The following is a 24,411-nucleotide window of genomic DNA, read 5'->3' on the forward strand; positions in this document are numbered from 1 at the left end:
ATAGTAATGTCGAAATGGCAAACACATCCACAAGTCATAATTTAAACAATCATCCACTAATGATGTAATAGTGATTGTGCTTGCCGCGGCAATGGAGCTACTACTAATGCTGCTGCGATGCAACAAACCCTCTTTGGAGTTATGAAAACTTAAATGATAAATTTTTGTTATTGAACTAGTGCTGCTGCACGCACCGGCATCTAAGTGACCCGATGATGTGGTTGTGCTGGTACTACTGGCGACATCCCTTGACTTATCCATCAATGCAGAGGCTGCAGCAGTGGCAGTAGCTGTTTTTGTTGTTGCTGTTGTTTTTTGAGGATGATATAGCAATCCTCATTCTTTGGTGCCATTCTGTTTGCGGTTGGTGCTGGCGGATTTCTGCCCAGATCTTGTAGGTTCTTATTAGTTCCTTTTAACGCTATTTTGTTGAACGAGTCAACTTGTGTATAGCGTGGCGCACAAAAAAATTTGTTTGTATTAAAAAAAAAAAGCAAGGAATTTTTTCCTTCTTTGCCGTTTGTAAAGCCCACGAGTACGACGAATTCAATTTTCGGAGCAAGCGTACTCCACCACGCGTAAAACGAAAAGAATGAAACAAACGGCGGCTTGAATCGAACGATCCATTTACCGTTTGCTTCAATTCAGAGAAATGTACATTGGTGCGCATGAATGTTCATTGTTTTTGTCTGGCATGTTATGCCAGTGCGCGGACCTTTATAAAGGGAATGGTAGTGGGTGAGAGAAAAACGAAAATGGTAGTAGTTGGTAGTTTTTTACCAAGAAAACAACCGCTACGATTCATATTTGTACCAAACAATTAATCATTTGTTGTAAAACAAATAACGAGCATTTCAAGGAAATGACACTTTTAAAACACGTAAACAAGACAAAACTACATACATTTGTATATATCTATGTACATAGCTTATGCCTATACGATACTCACTTTTTTCCTGTATCGTGAGTGTGAAATACTGACAAACATGCACCAAAACGTCTAATCACAACAACAATTTTCCAAGGTACCAAAATTACCGCCGAAAAATAACCAATTTCAGCATGTTATCGTTTACGTAAAACTTCCTATTGTCGTTCAAATTATTCAAAAGAGAAAAAAAAAACTGAGAAAAATAGCGCAGAGAATATTCGCGTACTCAGTCAATATATTTCTCTACTCAAAATTTATTTCCTGTTTAAGTTCTCTTTTTTTTTCAAAATTTACTGATTTGGTCAGTATCGCCTCCTAATGTTAGTTGGGTGGGCTCTGCAATTCAATACTTTAAAATTATCGCAGTATGCGTTTTCAGTGCGAAAATACTGAAATATTGGTAGAATCTAAGTGTTGGTAGCAGAAGTAGTAGAAAATGAAAAATGGGTCCAAAAGGTATGTCAAACTACCAATGCGGTAAAGTACGGGCACTGACTGCCCATATACTTACACCAACGTATGTACATACATGCCGAGTTTTAAATGTACATTATATTAGGGATGCATAAAAAGATGCAAACGGGTACCCAAAAACTCGAGTCTGAGGAATCGGTATCGGAGCCAAATACCCTTCGGGAACCGTGCCGTTTGATAAAGGCCATCAACAAAACAGGACTACAAGAGTACTTGGGATAAGTTGAACAAATAAGCGGAGGGCAATACCAACAAATAAAAAATTATACATTTTATAAAGATCTCCCCTCTTCAAAAACGAACATATTTTTTCTTTATTGGCAGACAATTTTGCTGTCCAGACATTTTTTTTTGCGGCGGGCAGGAAAGTTGTTGGTTTTTAGCACCAACAACACAAATAACAGCGACTCAAAAGAACCCACACTATACACTTTCTACCCGGGTCGGTACCAGAATGTGCGAACCGAAAAATCGTAAATGCTCATTTTTCTGCAGCACTCGTGTGCCCGTGGCTAACTAAAACGCTACAGGGCGACACAAAATAAACAAAATAAGGCACTAAAGACCCAGGCACATAACGTGCGTGGAAAGAGGCCATGCACATGATGTGCGCCAAATATGAATATTTTTATACTGCTACAGATGTTTGCCCCCTACGCAAGCGCTACTAAAATATCCCAAATCTCAACAATACAATTAGGGACCACTCGCCCCCTGCACTTTGACAATGACCCGACCCATTGAAACCTATTTCACTCCTTTCAGAAAAATGGGTCGTTTTGCCGCTTTAAAACGTAATGCTGCCACGAACGCAGCGCGTTATTCGTCGGAATGCCGAGTGTGTCTTGAGCGACACCCTATCCGCTTGTGTCCAGCCTTTCGGGCGAAAAGGCCAGAAGAGCGCCTCTACGTAACCATTCGCGAAAGCTACTGCGGAAATTGTCTGGCGCCTGGTCACCGCTCTAACGCGTGCCCAAGCCAAGGGCGATGAAAACGGTGCGGCGAGAAGCACCACACGATGCTGCACATCGCCTCGATCGACGAAGAGGAGCAGCTATTACAAGAAGCCCGCTCCAAGCCATGGAGCGTCCAAGTGGAAGAGGAGCTAGATTCACCCCGAGAGCGGATAGACGACTCCATATCGTTATATGCGTCGGACGCTGGAACGGAGACTGGACCTCTTCGTCCACACCAAAACCGAGATGCCAGCCGAACCGGAGCGGAGACGCGGTCTCTTCGCCCGACCATACCATCTACAGCCAAATCATTTCGACCACTTCTGCAGCACGAGAGGAAGCGGCGCCAACAAGGGACAGCGACAGCACAGCGCCATACATATAACGGCCGAGCGGAGACCCGGTCCCTTCGCCGGCAAACCAGGAACCCCCAACGGAGACGACATCCGCGCGACCGCAGAGCGGAGACAAGGCCTCTTCGCCTGCATCAACGACATCAGCCACAAGATCGCAGCCACGGAGGCAACACGCTGCAGCTCACCACCGTGTCCGCCTTCCGGTCAGGGCTTGTAGCCCAGCATTCAGCAGCCACCGCCACCATGATACCAACGGTAGCGATCACACCCACCGCGGTCGTGAAGATAGAAGCTGGGGGGCGGCTACACCTCGTCCGTGCCTTGATTGACGGATGCTCCCCCACCACCGTTATCGTAGATGAGCTAGCCCGGGAGCTCCAACTCCCTACCAGCACCATTGGCGGGCAAGCAGGATGCCTACTACGCATACGAGGAAGACACGGCCAAAATAAACGAATTGCAACCCATGCGGCGGTCGTGTCCAATTTTCGGCGGATGGCCCCCACGACCAGCGTCGACAGCGCCATCGCATCCCCGTACGCACATCTCCGTCTGGCGGATCTACAGTTTTATTCATCTGCCCCGATCCGCCTCGTACTAGGGACAGACGTATATGCCGAAATAATGCTACCAGGGATTCTGCCCACCACGTTTGGCCCTTTGCTGGCTCAGAGTACCATCTTCGGGTGGGTACTCTCGGGCACAACCAAGGACTAACATGAAAATGTTCGGTAACGACCGAAATCCATGAATTTTACACTTTTTTTTTATTTTTTATTGAATTTCTGCTGTACACAGTCGCAAGAGGTGTGCGTTTAAAATCTTGTATCATTACAATACGTTCCTTTTTTATTGAATTTTCTTCATACAAAATTCACAAGCATAGAATTTCCAATGAATTTGTAATAAACGGCAAGAAATATGAACACGTATATCTTCTTACTTCTTTTCGCAATCCCTAGCTCTAGGCAAACCTGGCTTAGGCCTTGAATCATAACGGGAAAAGTGCCGAATGACAGAGGCATCAGCAACCAAGCTCACCCATTGCGCAGACCATCTTGCGTGCCGCCAAGCCGGCGGACTGACCAGGGTTTATGTTAAGTTAGATATAATTAATTATAAGTTTTTTATTTTTTTCTTCTCTTCTTCACGGTCGGTGATCCTTGGCGGACTGTGATGTTGCGTACCACAAGGGGGGCGGCATGTTTAGGCCCAAGGCCTAACTTTTACTTGATTGACGGCGCCCCTCCCTAACGTTTTAATAAGATTTCCAGCCACCCACACTCACGCCGCATTTGTGTGCATGCATGCACATGCATGCGTTTCATACGCATGCATGGGTGTGTGCAGGTTGTCAGCACCCATGCACGTATATGTGGGGGCTGTTGTGTGTGTGGCTTTTTTCCCCTCCTTATACCAGAGGACCTTTTCGCGGCTTAGCGGTTGTCCTCAACGGCACAACCGGTCTCTTTTTCGATCGACCGCCAACCAGCACACATCGCAAGGATCACCATCGTCACTTAAAGCGCCAAGGTAATATTGTATCAACACTGTATATATTCCCATCACTCTAAATTAAAGTATTATTTTATAACGAGGAATTCCTCTTGTGTTTTTATTTATTTCTTTTGAGCGAACCATCCACTCCAAGATCGACCCGTGTGCGCCTACCCACTGCCGGTTCCAGACGCACCCAGGCCGAACAGAATTGCTCCTTTTCATTATTTTATTATTTTTTTTTTTTTTATCTATCCAAATTTTGCGTTGGTAAATTGAATCAAATTCAGTTTCGCAAATCGGAAATATCAATACTGGTTTGCATCATTTGATTCAACATAACTTTTTTGGATTTTTTTTTAACTGAAAGCTAGTTTGAAATCAGAGCTAGTGAAATTTTTTTTATATAACCGTTTTTTTAATTTCAATCTTGCAATTATTTTTCGGAAGTTTTTGAAATTTGAATTCAGGCTTAAGTACGTGAAACTTTGTTCATTTATTTGTAATTTTTTTTATTATATTTAATTTTTTTAAATCTTGGAACGGAATTTTGGTTGTGGATTCCTGACGGTCTAAGCACCTGAGTTCGTTCCAACTTTGAATCTACCTTCGTGTGAGTGAGAGGTGTGACTGGGTCGTAGGAGCCTGGGTACATGTCGGAGGAAGACGATAGGGAAGAAAGAGTGGCTGGTGGTCAGGGTTTGTTTACCAGAGATAGGATACTTACTTGCGGCTTTGCGCGGGCACTTGAAAATCAGGTGGTTGGCTCACTATTCAACCAGATTGACACGGGTATTGAGCACCGGGTGGATTTCGTCCCTACGGACTACTTCAATCGCTGTGCTGCCCGCATTTTCAGTTCATTAGGGGAGGGAACTGCGTGCGACGCTAGTGTGTCCTTCAGAACTCAGGTTGTGGTAAACCAGTCCGAAGCCAGTTTGAGTTTCGGCCATAAAATTGACGCAATATCGGACATGTCAGAAAACAATGAGGATGGTGCTTGTGGGGGCGGTGATCCTGCAGCGGCGCCGAGACCAACTGTCGCGACAACCGAGGCGGTAAGACCTGCCGGAAGCGGAATAGCCATCACTGATGCGAATGTTGAACCGCTGAGCCGCCTAATGGCAATGGCAGCTCAGCAAAACGATATGATGGCCCTGTTTACAACTGAGTTTAATAAAATGAAGACGACAGTGGGCGGCCTGAGTGGTCGATTAAAGGAGGTTGAAACATCCCGCGCCCAGCCCCTGGATCATCGCTCCGCACAGGCATCCACGCCGAATTACAGGGGTCAAGTTAGCGGAGCCGGAACAAGGATCGGTGCCAATGGCGATGAACCACCTACAGATGGAAGAGGTAAGGCCACTCAAGAGCCACCACGTTGGAAGAAGATGGACCTCGAAAAGTGGCATATCAAATTCGACGGTACAGATAAGGGAATATCTGTAGAAAGTTTTTTGTTCCGGATCGAGAGGATGAGGGTACAGCATCAGATCTCCCATCACCAACTGTTTACGGATTTTCACTGCCTCGTGGCGGGTGCGGCTTTGAAGTTGTACTGGCAGGTGCTGGAGGACCATGCCGAAGACTCCAACTTCGGATATCCGGAGTTGAAGGCGGAACTGCTAGCCCACTTCAAGACCGCAGAGTCCGATTATGAGGTGATTCGCCAAATAATGGAACGTAAGCAGTTGGCGACGGAGGGATTTGATGATTTCTATGGGGAAGTACATAATTTAACGTTTAGGCTTCGACAAAGAATACCCGAGAAAGAATTGGTAGGAATCATAAAGGGTAACCTGAAACCATACTTGGCAAATCTGACTTTCTCGTCGAAAATGGACACACTATCCGAGCTAAAGACAGAATGTCGGCGGGCAGAGAAAGTAATTAAGGAAAACCGGAGTAGGTCCAAAGGGGGGATAAGTGAGCTGGCTTACCCTGACCATTCGCTCGCGGAGGATGGGGGTAACGCCAAGCCACTAGAAGCGATGGGGAATCCTTTTAAGAGTAAGTTGAACGGTGGCCAGCTCCCTGACAACAGGGCACATAATGTAGCACCGCGTGGGGTACCTGTCCCCACGTCTGCAAACAACCCAAAACCCACCATCAACTCTTTCTGTCCCTCTCCCTTTCACTTGATGCTGTGCTTCTCGTGTGGGATGCCGGTCGATTATTTTATTAAAAACCCGGCTGAAGCCAATAAGGAAACAAAATGCAAATCTAGTTTCCACAACATGGTTTGCTTTTCGTGTGGCGGGGATAGTTCCTTCCGCGTTTTCAGGCCACCCAAGGGAAAGGGGAATCTGGCAGAGATGACCGGGGGACTCAGCCTGGGGAAGAATCACCCGGGCAACAGTGCATAAGGATCTTGAAGAGGGAAAACAATAGTGATGTAGCTAAAATTAATTTAGATTTAAGAAAGAAACGAGAATTAAAGAACTTGCATATGAGAAAATTAGAATATGAAGAAGCCAGGAGGAGAATATTTTGCGAGGCAATATCAGAAAGGAGAAGAAGCAGGAATTTTAGAAAAATTGAAAAGATGAGGGAAAGGAGAAAAACCTATAAAAGAATACACAACAAAATTGTATCAACCATAGTCACTTTAAAGGGAGATAATAGGTTTTTCGCACAGGCTAGAATAGGAGGTAAGGAGGCTTTAGCGTTGTTGGACTCAGGCGCAGGAGCAAGTTGCCTGGGGAGGAATAGCAAAAATTTCCTGAAAGGGCAGGAAGAAAGGATTCTCCCCATAGAAAAGCAGTGTATAAGAACGGCAAACGGAGGGGAAACGGCAGTAACAGGCGTGATAACATTACCAGTGGAATGGGATGACATGTGTAGGGATCTAGAATTTTTAATAGTGCCAGGGTTGCAGCAGGAGGTGTACCTCGGGATAGATTTCTGGAAGGTGTTCAACTTGAACGTAGTGAGCAGAGGTCCCATGACACGTCCCTCCCACACGACCGTAGCAGAGCTCGTACCCGCAGAGGGTGATCTGTCATTCGACGCAGTACAACATACATTGACCCCCGACCAGACAGTGGCATTAGAGCAAGTAAAAGCACAGTTTCCATCGTTCGCTGTCTTGGGATTAGGCAGAACAGGGTTAGAAGAACATATTATAGAAGCGAGCGATGAGAATCTCCCTGTGAAACAGCGACACTACCCTATTTCACCCGCGATACAAAAACTCATATATGCTGAGCTAGATAGGATGTTGAGTATGGGTGTGATAGAGGAATCCAACAGTAGTTGGAATTCACCAGTATCACTGGTAGTCAAAGGCACGAAAAACCGACTATGCCTTGACGCGCGTAAGGTAAACGAGAGAACTGTCAAAGACGCATACCCACTCCCTCATATTGACGGAATTCTTAGCCGGCTGCAAAACATCCACTATATATCAGCCATAGACTTGAAGGATGCCTTCTGGCAGATTCCGTTAGAAAAGAAGTCTAGGGAGAAGACAGCGTTCACTGTGCCAGGAAGACCCCTGTATCAATTTACATTTATGCCCTTTGGACTGTGCAACGCGGCACAGAGAATGTGTAGGTTAATGGACAAGGTTATACCCGCTTCGTTACGTGAATGTGTGTTTGTGTACCTTGATGATTTGTTAGTGTGTTCTGAAGATTTTTCGTCCCATATATGTTTGTTAGAAAAGGTCGCTCGGTGTCTACGCGAAGCAAACTTAACGATAAATGTTGAAAAAAGTAAATTTTGCTAAAAAGAGGTCCAATATCTCGGGTATATTGTGGGAGACGGCTGTATCCAAACAGATGCGAACAAGGTAGCGACAGTGAGGGACTTCCCTGAGCCTAAAACCCCTAAACAGTTGCGGCGGTTCTTAGGCATGTCAGGCTGGTACCGACGTTTCATACTAGATTACGCGACTATTGCAGCCCCGCTGCACGACTGTCTTACTAAGGAAAAGATAAAGAAATTTTCGATGACTGACGATGCCAAAAGGTCATTCGACCGACTTAAGCAAAGCTTGATATCGGCACCCGTACTGATACACCTGGACTTTAACAGACACTTTTACATTCAATGTGACGCATCAACAGACGGCGTGGGCGGGGTGCTTTTCCAACTAGACGAGGACAATAACGAACGACCGATAGCATGCATGTCAGCAAAACTCAATAAAGCCCAGAAAAATTATAGCATTACGGAGCTGGAATGCTACGCGGCAGTCCTAAGCGTTAAAAGATTTCGACCTTATGTGGAGGGTTTGCCCTTCACCATTATAACGGACCACGCGAGCCTGAAGTGGCTCATGAATCAAAAGGACCTTTCTGGACGACTCGCGAGATGGAGCCTCAAACTAAAAAGCTTCGATTTTAATATCGAATACAGGAAAGGGTCACAAAACGTTGTACCTGATACCTTATGCAGGATGGATATGGAAGAGTTGATACCAAGTGAGAGAATGGTTGATGTATGTTTAGAATCGCCATATTTCAAATCTGAAGAATACAAAGAATTAGTAAAAACAGTGATAGATAATAAAGAAAAATTACCTGACGTATGCGTGTCTGATGGATACGTATACAAACGGACGCAGTTTGACCGGGGGGATGTACTTCAAGCGGACCATGCCTGGAAGCTTTCGGTTCCGTCGGAACTACGACCGGGACTTGTTCGATCTGTTCACAGCTCTCCATCAGCAGGTCACGGCGGTGTCCATAAGACCTTGTCTCGGTTGCGCGAAAAATATTATTGGCCAGGAATGGTGTCAGAAGTTTGTGCTTTTATAAAAGAATGTGAAGTATGCTCGGCCAACAAGACACAAAATGTTTTTCACAGACCCCTTATGGGCAAACAGCATATAACCGAACGACCTTTTCAGCGTCTGTTTGTAGAATTTATGGGCCCTTATCCTCGCACATGTGATGGTAATGTGTATGTGTTTGTATGTTTAGATCATTTTACGAAATTTGTGTTCTTGAAGCCTATGCGCAAAGCGACATCAGCCGAGGTGGTAAAGTTCCTTGAACGGGAAGTCTTCCATATATTCGGGGTACCCGAATACATCCACTCGGACAGTGGAAGGCAATTCATTTCAGGAACTTTCAACACGTTCTTAGAAAAGTATGGTACCGCCCATATCAAAACAGCTTTCTATTCCCCGCAAGGCAACGCCACAGAGAGGGTAAACCGATCGGTGTTGCAAATTATAAGATCTTTTATTCATGAGAATCAAAAGAATTGGGATCGGTGTATTAGCGACGCGGCGTTCGCTCTTCGAAGTGCGGTTAACTCCGCAATCAACATGTCCCCATATCAGGCCAATTTCGGTATGCCTATGATACTGCATGCAGCATCATACGAGCTATGCCGGAAGTTGGGCTCACTGAAGGATGTTGATTGCGAAGTGGAGGCAAGCAGTGACAGGTTACAATTGCTTAGAGAGAAGATTAAAAAGGAGCTGAAGTTAGCCCACGAGCGCAGTAGAAAGGTGTATGATACGAGGAGTAGAGATGTAAGGTTTCAAATCGGACAACTGGTATACCGCCGAAATTTTAAACAGAGCTCGCAGATTGAAAATTACAATGCCAAGTTGGCCCCCAAACAAGTCAAATGTATAGTCTTGAAAGCGATTGGGAAAGCCATGTACGAACTTGGGGATACAAAGGGAAAAAGGATCGGGGTATACCACGCTAAAGACATTTTTGCGAAGTAAAATATCTGTTCCGTGTTAAATGTGGCATGTATACCTAGTGTTTGTAGCAAACTGACTTTTTTTTTAGTGTTAGTGAATTTATTTATGTACTTATTCATTTATTTAGTTAGTTATATATTTTTTTTTCTTTATATTTTTTATTTACCTATTTAGTTAATTATTTATACATATATTGACCTATTTCTACAGTTTAATACCCCGTGAATTTCAACATGTATACACCCACTTGACCAGGAATATAATCACTTGACAATCCCATATACTTGTGTATGTAATAATTTATTTGTTTATTTTACTAATTTATTTCCTTATTTATACCTTATTTTGCTGTGATATTTTTAATTTTTTTATACATTGTTAAATTTTGTTACCTTAAACCCTGTGATATTTGGCTTTTCCACCTACTGACTATTTACTCTAATTACCCTGTGATATTTAATGAAATAGAAGGATTTGAAAGTAGAAGTAGACACTGTGATATAGTCCGTAGAGGATTGCGTACGTAGCAGGCATAGTTACACAAATTCCTTAACAATGCGTTACTTAACCTGACCTAGATCATTAGCCCGGCATGGAGTCGATGGTCGAGGCCACACATTGGGCAAAAAGGGCAAAGAATACACCAAAGCCGGCGTCTGAATTTATTCTACTCACACGTTCCATGGTGCAGGCACTATCGACGGGTGCGGGCCTGTTACGCCAGCCTTTATGCTGCAAGTACGCCGGCAACAGCTTTTTTTTTGAAAGTGTATCGCAACCGGGTATGCGCTCGTGTTGCGCAGCATTAGTGAAAGGGTATCTACATGTACTCACGGTGTGACTGTGTGTGTGGACGCAAACGAGGCCAGATGCATCTGTTTGCGTGTAAATTCGTAAGACAGTTGTAGGGAAATGCCGTTTGGATACGAACTCAGGGTTCGATCATTATATAACTAGAATCCAAAATTCACAGTAGAAATAGTTGTTGAAGTGTGCGGTCGTGAACTTAAGTCTTGCCTAAATTTAAATTAAAAAAGTGCGCGCTATTTTTGAAACAAAAGAAAAAATATAATAAAAGTTCCTTAACTGTTGTGGGCAGTTTATGCACCGAAAAGCCCAGACAACTGGAAGGAAGCCGCTGTAAGTCCTGCTACAGATAATTAGTGGCAGGACGCAGATAAAAGGCCTAAACCTTAAAGAACACCAAATTTGGCTATACATACCAGCATACACCTCAAGGGGCAACGACCGCTAACACATAGCGACGGGAGCTCTGTTAAAATAAAACCAGAGAGGGAGAGAGATACGCACCGGGATTGGGTCACCGCTCCAGAGCACCGAGACAAGTCAAAATTATAAAAATATTATTAGCGCCAGCGACAGCGTCAGTGCCCAAAAGAGGCAGAGCAGCAGGAGCGGCGGCGATGACGGCAACGTCGTATTAAGCAAATCCTGCTTTCGCCAACGTCAACATCACCGGCAGAGCAGCGACGGATCGCTGACAGCGCAACCGGCAATTTAGCGGCGGGCCAACGCTGACCGCCACTGGAGTCACAAAAAAAAAAAATAATAATAAAACTTTGACTTTTCCTTTTTTTTTTGGTTCCAATTGCACAATTTCTGGGTTTCGAAATTCATTTCCACATCACCTGGTTTTTTTGGTTGACCACTCACATGAAAAACCACATTCAGAATCGCATCTATCTTCTTTATAATTTTTTTTGTTTGCTTACGTTTTTGTGGTTAAGCACCTGGTGCACTACTTTTGGTCTCCAAATTTTATTACCTTATTAATTTTCCTTCGCGTTTACTTTTTATTCATTTACATCGGTTAATTGGCAATTTCTTTAGCTGTTAGCAGCAGCGTGCGAAAAAAAAAAAATAAAATAATAATTGGTTCGCTTATCTGATTTACGGCCGTCAGAAGTAGTTTCCCGCTTTTTTTTTTGTTTTTGCTATTTTTTTTTTTTTTCGTATTTATCGCTAATTGCCGTAGATGATTCACTCGTTGCCCGCTATCACGAGTGAATGAGACCGGCATTCAACTCTGAATCCCACTGAACCCTGCTTGGGCAAAATATGTAGGTATGTGTACGATTTTGTTTGGTTCTCCTCCACAGATTCTCTGCGGCTTGCTGGTACCAACAACTCTGAAGTGATCAGGTGTGTGATATTGTGTGTTCCATTTTTTTTATGTACCTATGCACCTTGGCATTTACATATATACACATTAAGAACATACGAACCTAGGTCAGGGATTAGAGGTGGGAAGAATTTCAAATGAATTCTTAATTGTCCGACAAGATACATATCAATGTGGGCGATTTATCTTAAAAAGACGTATCTTGGGTAAGAGTCTAGAAAAAAAGGGGGAAACAAGAAAGGAAAAAGAATCGCACATATTAGGGTGTTCAGCTTTTTCTTTTTTTTTTTTGCCTGTAAGTTTTTTCTGCGTTTGAATTACCTTTCTTTTTTATTTTGTTTAAGAAATTGAATTTAATAAAGATAGGAAATAGTTAGTTGTACGGTTAAGCTTAAGAAAATTGAATTAAATGCTAGGTTAGAATCAAATTTGGAATTGAATTATTTATATGTTAGATTAGAACCACAGTTGAATTTTTGTGAAAATAGGGTAGCGCTAATACCAATAATTGGAATAAATAAATAAAAATTGTACATATAAGAAAGATGAAGTTCCGTGTCTGAAAAGTTTTGCATTTGAAAAGATGGAAGGCTAAGTTTTCGTAGGCCTTTGGTGAGGGTGTTGCACCTGGGGAATGGAGGGGACGCAGGGGTGACGACCTGGCAATTGTCGACATGACTTGAGGGACCTTCAGACGGACGGACTTGGGTCAGGTTTTGGGGGCGCTGTAAAACAAGAGGAGTCAGCACAGCGCCCATGGCTTCGCGTACAATACGCTGAAGAGGGTGGGTAGACTCCCCCTGACTTTGGACGGGCTTCCTTTCTTTAACGCTTCTTCTTCTGCTTCTTCCTCTGCTTCTACCTCTTGGACTTGTCTCTCCTTAATAAATTTTATCCGGCATGACTCTCATAATTTTGTTGTCGTAGTTGTTGGTAAGGCTGGTGAGCAGAAGCCCACCCCATTCGACGAGCTAGCAGGGGCCAGCAACCATGCCACACGCCACCTTCGCCTTACCCCAAAAAAATCAAATACGTAACAATGGCGCCCAACGCAATAGCCCGAATGGTTTTTTTCTCATTCACCTCTACTTCTAGCTATGTCTTTTCAGTCCTCTTAATTCACTACTACATCTTATCTATTACCACTAGTCGGACAGGTTAGGGTAAGTAGGTTTCATGGTTGCAACTTCGCGGGCGACCAGTCGCGAGTGATATGTGCTACCATGATAAATTGAGGGGGTCGTATCCCTGCACCTTTAGGGTTCCTTGCGCAGTCTTCAAAGTTTGCATAAGTGGCACTTAGGGGTGGTAGGGGTACAATAATAAATTCGAATACTATTCAATACAAACTTTGTTTTTTTTCTGATTAGCAAATACGGATGCTGAAGCTACCACATGGTTGTTCCAGCAACAGCCGTGTGTGAGGCTTGCAACACGCGTTTGCACGGGGGCAATTTTCCAAAGGGTGGGCATTAAGGTGGTACATCCAGGTCCCGGTATCAGATACTGAATCCTGAAGTGTACACTTTAAAATTAATAAATCAGGGATTTAGCTAGATGACACAACGTCGGACAGAGGACGCACGGACTGAAAACCCCTACAATGACCTCTACAAGTACAACACCCTATATACACCAAAGCAAACCAATATACACACATATATAAAGTAATAATTTTGTTAGTTTGAGGAAAGAATAGTTTACTGAGGTTTAAGTTTTTTTATCTTCATAAATTTACCAGATTTGAAACAACTATTTATTATATCTATATATACATGCTCTTATATTAAATAGATATACTTATACACAAAAATATACATATATAACTAAATCTCTGTATATTTTCGGTTGGGTTAAACGGGAGAATTTGTCTCGATCTTGATCATATTGTAATTAAAACAAATATAATTAATTATTGATTTTTTTCTCATTATCATTAAATCATAATTTTTTTTTGAGCGTCCTTTCATTGAATTAAAACTTAATTTAGTGGAATTTTCCTCAATATTCAATACTCGGCGGCCACCGTGGTGTGATGGTAGCGTGCTCCGCGTATCACACCGTATGCCCTGGGTTCAACTCCCGGGCAAAGCAACATCAAAATTTTAGAAATAAGATTTTTCAATTAGAAGAAAATTTTTCTAAGCGGGGTCGCCCCTCGGCAGTGTCTGGCAAGCGCTCCGATTGTATTTCTGCCATGAAAAGCTCTCAGTGAAAACTCATCTGCCTTGCAGATGCCGTTCGGAGTCGGCATAAAACATGTAGGTCCCGTCCGGCCAATTTGTAGGGAAAAATCAAGAGGAGCACGACGCAAATTGGAAGAGAAGCTCGGCCTTAGATCTCTTCGGAGGTTATCGCGCCTTACATTTATTTATTTATTTTAATTAAGTTAATTTGAATATTGGAGAATTTCGATCTTTATTTTTACTTGGAAAGTTGAAATAGAGGTAAATTTCGTAAATCCTATTGTGGAAATTTGGATTGAGATTGGACTTGGCGAATTTCATTTTTATTATTTTTTTTATTGTTTTATTATTACTTTTTTTATTCGATATAAACGGTTGAAAAGTTGTCTACTCGAGTTTTGAGTTTAGGTTTAAGCCCCGTAAATTTAATTTTTTTTTGATATCGTTGTTCACCTTTCCCTTCGAAATCGGAAGCTGAACTTAATTTCATGAATTTCTAGTTTTGGTATTTCTTTCCTTTTTTTTTTAGCCATCTTCTAACAAAAAAAAAAAAAAAAAAAAAAAAAAAAAAAAAAAAATACGTTATTGAATTGCTCCTTTTCATTATTTTATTATTTTTATTTTTTTATCTATCCAAATTTTGCGTTGGTAAATTGAATCAAATTCAATTTCGCAAATCGGAAATATCAATACTGGTTTGCATCATTTGATTCAACATAACTTTTTTGGATTTTTTTTTAACTGAAAGCTAGTTTGAAATCAGAGCTAGTGAAATTTTTTTTATATAACCGTTTTTTTAATTTCAATCTTGCAATTATTTTTCGGAAGTTTTTGAAATTTGAATTCAGGTTTAAGTACGTGAAACTTTGTTCATTTATTTGTAATTTTTTTTATTATATTTAATTTTTTTAAATCTTGGAACGGAATTTTGGTTTTGGATTCCTGACGGTCTAAGCACCTGAGTTCGTTCCAACTTTGAATCTACCTTCGTGTGAGTGAGAGGTGTGACTGGGTCGTAGGAGCCTGGGTACATGTCGAAGGAAGACGATAGGGAAGAAAGAGTGGCTGGTGGTCTGGGTTTGTTTACCATAGATAGGATACTTACTCGCGGCTTTGCGCGGGCACTTGAAAATCAGGTGGTTGGCTCACTATTCAACCAGATTGACACGGGTATTGAGCACCGGGTGGATTTCGTCCCTACGGACTACTTCAATCGCTGTGCTGCCCGCATTTTCAGTTCATTAGGGGAGGGAACTGCGTGCGACGCTAGTGTGTCCTTCAGAACTCAGGTTGTGGTAAACCAGTCCGAAGTCAGTTTGAGTTTCGGCCATAAAATCGACGCAATATCGGACATGTCAGAAAACAATGAGGATGGTGCTTGTGGGGGCGGTGATCCTGCAGCGGCGCCGAGACCAACTGTCGCGACAACCGAGGCGGTAAGACCTGCCGGAAGCGGAATAGCCATCACTGATGCGAATGTTGAACCGCTGAGCCGCCTAATGGCAATGGCAGCTCAGCAAAACGATATGATGTCCCTGTTTACAACTGAGTTTAATAAAATGAAGACGACAGTGGGCGGCCTGAGTGGTCGATTAAAGGAGGTTGAAACATCCCGCGCCCAGCCCCTGGATCATCGCTCCGCACAGGCATCCACGCCGAATTACAGGGGTCAAGTTAGCGGAGCCGGAACAAGGATCGGTGCCAATGGCGATGAACCACCTACAGATGGAAGAGGTAAGGCCACTCAAGAGCCACCACGTTGGAAGAAGATGGACCTCGAAAAGTGGCATATCAAATTCGACGGTACAGATAAGGGAATATCTGTAGAAAGTTTTTTGTTCCGGATCGAGAAGATGAGGGTACAGCATCAGATCTCCCATCACCAACTGTTTACGGATTTTCACTGCCTCGTGGCGGGTGCGGCTTTGAAGTGGTACTGGCAGGTGCTGGAGGACCATGCCGAAGACTCCAACTTCGGATATCCGGAGTTGAAGGCGGAACTGCTAGCCCACTTCAAGACCGCAGAGTCCGATTATGAGGTGATTCGCCAAATAATGGAACGTAAGCAGTTGGCGACGGAGGGATTTGATGATTTCTATGGGGAAGTACATAATTTAACGTTTAGGCTTCGACAAAGAATACCCGAGAAAGAATTGGTAGGAATCATAAAGGGTAACCTGAAACCATACTTGGCAAATCTGACTTTCTCGTCGAAAATGGACACACTATCCGAGCTAAAGACAGAATGTCGGCGGGCAGAGAAAGTAATTAAGGAAAACCGGAGTAGGTCCAAAGGGGGGATAAGTGAGCTGGCTTACCCTGACCATTCGCTCGCGGAGGATGGGGGTAACGCCAAGCCACTAGAAGCGATGGGGAATCCTTTTAAGAGTAAGTTGAACGGTGGCCAGCTCCCTGACAACAGGGCACATAATGTAGCACCGCGTGGGGTACCTGTCCCCACGTCTGCAAACAACCCAAAACCCACCATCAACTCTTTCTGTCCCTCTCCCTTTCACTTGATGCTGTGCTTCTCGTGTGGGATGCCGGTCGATTATTTCATTAAAAACCCGGCTGAAGCCAATAAGGAAACAAAATGCAAATCTAGTTTCCACAACATGGTTTGCTTTTCGTGTGGCGGGGATAGTTCCTTCCGCGTTTTCAGGCCACCCAAGGGAAAGGGGAATCTGGCAGAGATGACCGGGGGACTCAGCCTGGGGAAGAATCACCCGGGCAACAGTGCATAAGGATCTTGAAGAGGGAAAACAATAGTGATGTAGCTAAAATTAATTTAGATTTAAGAAAGAAACGAGAATTAAAGAACTTGCATATGAGAAAATTAGAATATGAAGAAGCCAGGAGGAGAATATTTTGCGAGGCAATATCAGAAAGGAGAAGAAGCAGGAATTTTAGAAAAATTGAAAAGATGAGGGAAAGGAGAAAAACCTATAAAAGAATACACAACAAAATTGTATCAACCATAGTCACTTTAAAGGGAGATAATAGGTTTTTCGCACAGGCTAGGATAGGAGGTAAGGAGGCTTTGGCGTTGTTGGACTCAGGCGCAGGAGCAAGTTGCCTGGGGAGGAATAGCGAAAATTTCCTGAAAGGGCAGGAAGAAAGGATTCTACCCATAGAAAAGCAGTGTATAAGAACGGCAAACGGAGGGTAAACGGCAGTAACAGGCGTGATAACATTACCAGTGGAATGGGATGACATGTGTAGGGATCTAGAATTTTTAATAGTGCCAGGGTTGCAGCAGGAGGTGTACCTCGGGATAGATTTCTGGAAGGTGTTCAATTTGAACGTAGTGAGCAAAGGTCCCATGACACGTCCCTCCCACACGACCGTAGCAGAGCTCGTACCCGCAGAGGGTGATCTGTCATTCGACGCAGTACAACATACATTGACCCCCGACCAGACAGTGGCATTAGAGCAAGTAAAAGCACAGTTTCCATCGTTCGCTGTCTTGGGATTAGGCAGAACAGGGTTAGAAGAACATATTATAGAAGCGAGCGATGAGAATCTCCCTGTGAAACAGCGACACTACCCTATTTCACCCGCGATACAAAAACTCATATATGCTGAGCTAGATAGGATGTTGAGTATGGGTGTGATAGAGGAATCCAACAGTAGTTGGAATTCACCAGTATCACTGGTAGTCAAAGGCACGAAAACCCGACTATGCCTTGACGCGCGTAAGGTAAACGAGAGAACTGTCAAATACGCATACCCACTCCCTCATATTGACGGAATTCTTAGCCGGCTGCAAAACATCCACTATATATCAGCCATAGACTTGAAGGATGCCTTCTGGCAGATTCCGTTAGAAAAGAAGTCTAGGGAGAAGACAGCGTTCACTGTGCCAGGAAGACCCCTGTATCAATTTACATTTATGCCCTTTGGACTGTGCAACGCGGCACAGAGAATGTGTAGGTTAATGGACAAGGTTATACCCGCTTCGTTACGTGAATGTGTGTTTGTGTACCTTGATGATTTGTTAGTGTGTTCTGAAGATTTTTCGTCCCATATATGTTTGTTAGAAAAGGTCGCTCGGTGTCTACGCGAAGCAAACTTAACGATAAATATTGAAAAAAGTAAATTTTGCTACAAAGAGGTCCAATATCTCGGGTATGTTGTGGGAGACGGCTGTATCCAAACAGATGCGAACAAGGTAGCGACAGTGAGGGACTTCCCTGAGCCTAAAACCCCTAAACAGTTGCGGCGGTTCTTAGGCATGTCAGGCTGGTACCGACGTTTCATACTAGATTACGCGACTATTGCAGCCCCGCTGCACGACTGTCTTACTAAGGAAAAGATAAAGAAATTTTCGATGACTGACGATGCCAAAAGGTCATTCGACCGACTTAAGCAAAGCTTGATATCGGCACCCGTACTGATACACCTGGACTTTAACAGACACTTTTACATTCAATGTGACGCATCAACAGACGGCGTGGGCGGGGTGCTTTTCCAACTAGACGAGGACAATAACGAACGACCGATAGCATGCATGTCAGCAAAACTCAATAAAGCCCAGAAAAATTATAGCATTACGGAGCTGGAATGCTACGCGGCAGTCCTAAGCGTTAAAAGATTTCGACCTTATGTGGAGGGTTTACCCTTCACCATTATAACGGACCACGCGAGCCTGAAGTGGCTCATGAATCAAAAGGACCTTTCTGGACGACTCGCGAGATGGAGCCTCAAACTAAAAAGCTTCGATTTTAATATCGAATACAGGACAGGGTCACAAAACGTTGTACCTGATACCTTATGCAGGATGGATATGGAAGAGTTGATACCAAGTGAGAGAATGGTTGATGTATGTTTAGAATCGCCATATTTCAAATCTGAAGAATACAAAGAATTAGTAAAAACAGTGATAGATAATAAAGAAAAATTACCTGACGTATGCGTGTCTGATGGATACGTATACAAACGGACGCAGTTTGACCGGGGGGATGTACTTCAAGCGGACCATGCCTGGAAGCTTTGGGTTCCGTCGGAACTACGACCGGGACTTGTTCGATCTGTTCACAGCTCTCCATCAGCAGGTCACGGCGGTGTCCATAAGACCTTGTCTCGGTTGCGCGAAAAATATTATTGGCCAGGAATGGTGTCAGAAGTTTGTGCTTTTATAAAAGAATGTGAAGTATGCTCGGCCAACAAGACACAAAATGTTTTTCACAGACCGCTTATGGGCAAATAGCATATAACCGAACGACCTTTTCAGCGTCTGTTTGTAGAATTTATGGGCCCTTATCCTCGCACATGTGATGGTAATGTGTATGTGTTTGTATGTTTAGATCATTTTACGAAATTTGTGTTCTTGAAGCCTATGCGCAAAGCTACATCAGCCGTGGTGGTAAAGTTCCTTGAACGGGAAGTCTTCCATATATTCGGGGTACCCGAATACATCCACTCGGACAGTGGAAGGCAATTCATTTCAGGAACTTTCAACACGTTCTTAGAAAAGTATGGTACCGCCCATATCAAAACAGCTTTCTATTCCCCGCAAGGCAACGCCGCAGAAAGGGTAAACCGATCGGTGTTGCAAATTATAAGATCTTTTATTCATGAGAATCAAAAGAATTGGGATCGGTGTATTATCGACGCGGCGTTCGCTCTTCGAAGTGCGGTTCACTCCGCAATCAACATGTCCCCATATCAGGCCAATTTCGGTATGCCTATGATACTGCATGCAGCATCATACGAGCTATGCCGGAAGTTGGGCTCACTGAAGGATGTTGATTGCGAAGTGGAGGCAAGCAGTGACAGGTTACAATTGCTTAGAGAGAAGATTAAAAAGGAGCTGAAGTTAGCCCACGAGCGCAGTAGAAAGGTGTATGATACGAGGAGTAGAGATGTAAGGTTTCAAATCGGACAACTGGTATACCGCCGAAATTTTAAACAGAGTTCGCAGATTGAAAATTACAATGCCAAGTTGGCCCCCAAACAAGTCAAATGTATAGTCTTGAAAGCGATTGGGAACGCCATGTACGAACTTGGGGATACAAAGGGAAAAAGGATCGGAGTATATCACGCTAAAGACATTTTTGCGAAGTAAAATATCTGTTCCGTGTTAAATGTGGCATGTATACCTAGTGTTTGTAGCAAACTGACTTTTTTTTTAGTGTTAGTGAATTTATTTATGTACTTATTCATTTATTTAGTTAGTTATATATATATTTTTTTCTTTATATTTTTAATTTACCTATTTAATTAATTATTTATACATATATTGACCTATTTCTACAGTTTAATACCCAGTGAATTTCAACACGTATACACCCACTTGACCAGGAATATAATCACTTGACAATCCCATATACTTGTGTATGTAATAATTTATTTGTTTATTTTACTAATTTATTTCCTTATTTATACCTTATTTTGCTGTGATATTTTTCATTTTTTGATACATTGTTAAATTTTGTTACCTTAAACCCTGTGATATTTGGCTTTTCCACCTACTGACTATTTATTCTAATTACCCTGTGATATTTAATGAAATAGAAGGATTTGAAAGTAGAAGTAGACACTGTGATATAGTCCGTAGAGAATTGCGTACGTAGCAGGCATAGTTACACAAATCCCTTAACAATGCGTTACTTAACCTGACCTAGATCATTAGCCCGGCATTGAGTCGTGGGTCGAGGCCACACATTGGGCAAAAAGGGCAAAGAATACGCCAAAGGCGGCGTCTGAATTTATTCTACTCACGCGTTCCATGGTGCAGGCACTATCGACGGGTGCGAGCCTGTTACGCCAGCCTTTATGCTGCAAGTACGCCGGCAACAGCTTTTTTTTTGAAAATGTATCGCAACCGGGTATGCGCTCGTGTTGCGCAGCATTAGTGAAAGGGTATCTACATGTACTCACGGTGTGACTGTGTGTGTGGACGCAAACGAGGCCAGATGCATCTGTGTGCGTGTAAATTCGTAAGACAGTTGTAGGGAAATGCCGTTTGGATACGAACTCAGGGTTCGATCATTATATAACTAGAATCCAAAATTCACAGCAGAAATAGTAGTTGAAGTGTGCGGTCGTGAACTTAAGTCTCGCCTAAATTTAAATTAAAAAAGTGCGCGCTATTTCTGAAACAAAAGAAAAATATAATAAAAGTTTCCTTAACTGTTGTGGGCAGTTTATGCACCGAAAAGCCCAGACAACTGGAAGGAAGCCGCTGTAAGTCCTGCTACAGATAATTAGTGGCAGGACGCAGATAAAAGGCCTAAACCTTAAAGAACACCAAATTTGGCTATACATACCAGCATACACCTCAAGGGGCAACGACCGCTAACACATAGCGACGGGAGCTCTGTTAACATAAAACCAGAGAGGGAGAGAGATACGCACCGGGATTGGGTCACCGCTCCAGAGCACCGAGACAAGTCAAAATTATAAAAATATTATTAGCGCCAGCGACAGCGTCAGTGCCCAAAAGAGGCAGAGCAGCACGAGCGGCGGCGATGAAGGCAACGTCGTATTAAGCAAATCCTGCTTTCGCCAACGACAACATCACCGGCAGAGCAGCGACGGATCGCTGACAGCGCAACCGGCAATTTAGCGTCGGGCCAACGCTGACCGCCACTGGAGTCACAAAAAAAAAAAAATAATAAAACTTTGGCTTTTCCTTTTTTTTTGGTTCGAATTGCACAATTTCTGGGTTTCGAAATTCATTTCCACATCACCTGGTTTTTTTTGGTTGACCACTCACATGAAAAACCACATTCAGAATCGCATCTATCTTCTTTATAATTTTTTTTGTTTGCTTACGTTTTTGTGGTTAAGCACCTGGTGCACTACTTTTGGTCTCCAAATTTTATTATCTTATTAATTTTCCTTCGCGTTTACTTTTTATTCATTTACATCGGTTAATTGGCAATTTCTTTAGCTGTTAGCAGCAGCGTGCGACAAAAAAAATAAAATAAAATAAAATAAAATAATAATTGGTTCGCTTATCTGATTTACGGCCGTCAGAAGTAGTTTCCCGCTTTTTTTTGTTTTTGCTATTTTTATTTTCTTTCGTATTTATCGCTAATTGCCGTAGATGATTCACTCGTTGCCCGCTATCACGAGTGAATGAGACCGGCATTCAACTCTGAATCCCACTGAACCCTGCTTGGGCAAAGTATGTAGGTATGTGTACGATTTTTTTTGGTTCTCCTCCACAGATTCTCTGCGGCTTGCTGGTACCAACAACGCTGAAGTGATCAGGTGAGTGATATTGTGTGTTCCATTTTTTTTATGTACCTATGCACCTTGGCATTTACATATATACACATTAAGAACATACGAACCTAGGTCAGGGATTAGAGGTGGGAAGAATTTCAAATGAATTCTTAATTGTCCGAAAAGATACATATGAATGTGGGCGATTTATCTTAAAAAGACGTATCTTGGGTAAGAGTCTAGAAAAAAAAGGGGGAAACAAGAAAGGAAAAAGGATCGCACATATTAGGGTGTTCAGCTTTTTCTTTTTTTTGCCTGTAAGTTTTTGCTGCGTTTGAATTACCTTTCTTTTTTATTTTGTTTAAGAAATTGAATTTAATAAAGATAGGAAATAGTTAGTTGTACGGTTAAGCTTAAGAAAATTGAATTAAATGCTAGGTTAGAATCAAATTTGGAATTGAATTATTTATATGTTAGATTAGAATCACAGTTGAATTTTTGTGAAAATAGGGTAGCGCTAATACCAATAATTGGAATAAATAAATAAAAATTGTACATATAAGAAAGATGAAGTTCCGTGTCTGAAAAGTTTTGCATTTGAAAAGATGGAAAGCTAAGTTTTCGTAGGCCTTTGGTGAGGGTGTTGCACCTGGGGAATGGAGGGGACGCAGGGTGACGACCTGGCAATTGTCGACATGACTTGAGGGACCTTCAGACGGACGGACTTGGGTCAGGTTTTGGGGGCGCTGTAAAACAAGAGGAGTCAGCACAGCGCCCATGGCTTCGCGTACAATACGCTGAAGAGGGTGGGTAGACTCCCCCAGACTTTGGACGGGCTTCCTTTCTTTGACGCTTCTTCTTCTGCTTCTTCCTCTGCTTCTACCTCTTGGACTTGTCTCCCCTTAATAAATTTTATCCGGCATGACTCTCATAATTTTGTTGTCGTAGTTGTTGGTAAGGCTGGTGAGCAGAAGCCCACCCCATTCGACGAGCTAGCAGGGGCCAGCAACCATGCCACACGCCACCTTCGCCTTACCCCAAAAAAATCAAATACGTAACAACAGGCTGCCGGATTACTGTAGCGTTTTGCAAGCAGAAATATTAGCCGTAACCAAAGCAGTAGAAACCCTGTGAGAGAATAGCTTAAGCTGCAACCATGTTAACTTTTATATTGACAGTCAAGCAGCAATTAAGGCAATAATCTCGCATAGCACAGCATCCAAATGAGTATTAGAGTGTAAGCAGTCTCTGGAGAGAATCGGGACAGGGATAAGCATACATCTATATTGGGTCTCAGGGCATATGGGAGTAGATAGGAATGAAAAAGCGCACGAACTAGCTAAAAAGGGCGCATCCCTTGAAGCGCATCCTTGGGCGAGATTAAGAGAAGGCGAGCGGTGCACATGATCGACCAAGCGGGAAAGGCGTGGCTTCAAGCGCGCGGCTGTAAAGTTTCGAAGATTATGTGTAGGTCTTACAACCTTAGAATAACAAAGGTGCTTCTATCATTAAAAAGAGAGGACTGTAGACTCATGACGGGTATTCTGACTGGACACTGCCTTCTGGCGTCACATGCCTTTAAGTAAGGCTTGGTCAGTGATAGCAGATGTAGGAAGTGCGGGTTGGAAGAGGAAACGATCGAGCACATTCTGTGCTCATGCCCTGCACTTGCCAGGCTAAGACTCCAGCTATTAGGAGTGATACAGCAGTCAGATCTAGAAGCAGCAAGTGGCTTAAGTCCTAGGAAGGTTCTAGTATTTGCCAAGACGACGGAGTTATTTTATAACATAGGTTTTGATAGGGTTTTTCAGTTTGGTCATTAAAACTAACTTCTGGTAACACTACGCACTCAATAAGTCTATGTGAGGTCCTCATGGACCGGCCAGTTCAACCTAACTTAGGGGAAAAAAAAAGGTGAAGGCCTGTCCTGTCAGGTGGAGTGTTGCCTCCTTCTGCAGTGCAAATTGCACCGCACCGTGGGCACTGTGCTGACTCCTATCTAATTACAGTGTCCCCAAACCTGAC

At 43.1% G+C, this 24,411-nt stretch overlaps 1 protein-coding gene across 10 annotated transcripts in view; it reads right to left on the bottom strand.

The window, feature by feature from the left end:
• Positions 1-24,411, bottom strand: part of CaMKII (Calcium/calmodulin-dependent protein kinase II) — a 3,892,153-nt gene that overhangs the window by 1,109,072 nt on the left and 2,758,670 nt on the right. The window lies entirely within an intron of this gene.

Source organism: Eurosta solidaginis, chromosome X, assembly GCF_040869045.1.
Source record: "Eurosta solidaginis isolate ZX-2024a chromosome X, ASM4086904v1, whole genome shotgun sequence".
Taxonomy (NCBI): domain Eukaryota; kingdom Metazoa; phylum Arthropoda; class Insecta; order Diptera; family Tephritidae; genus Eurosta; species Eurosta solidaginis.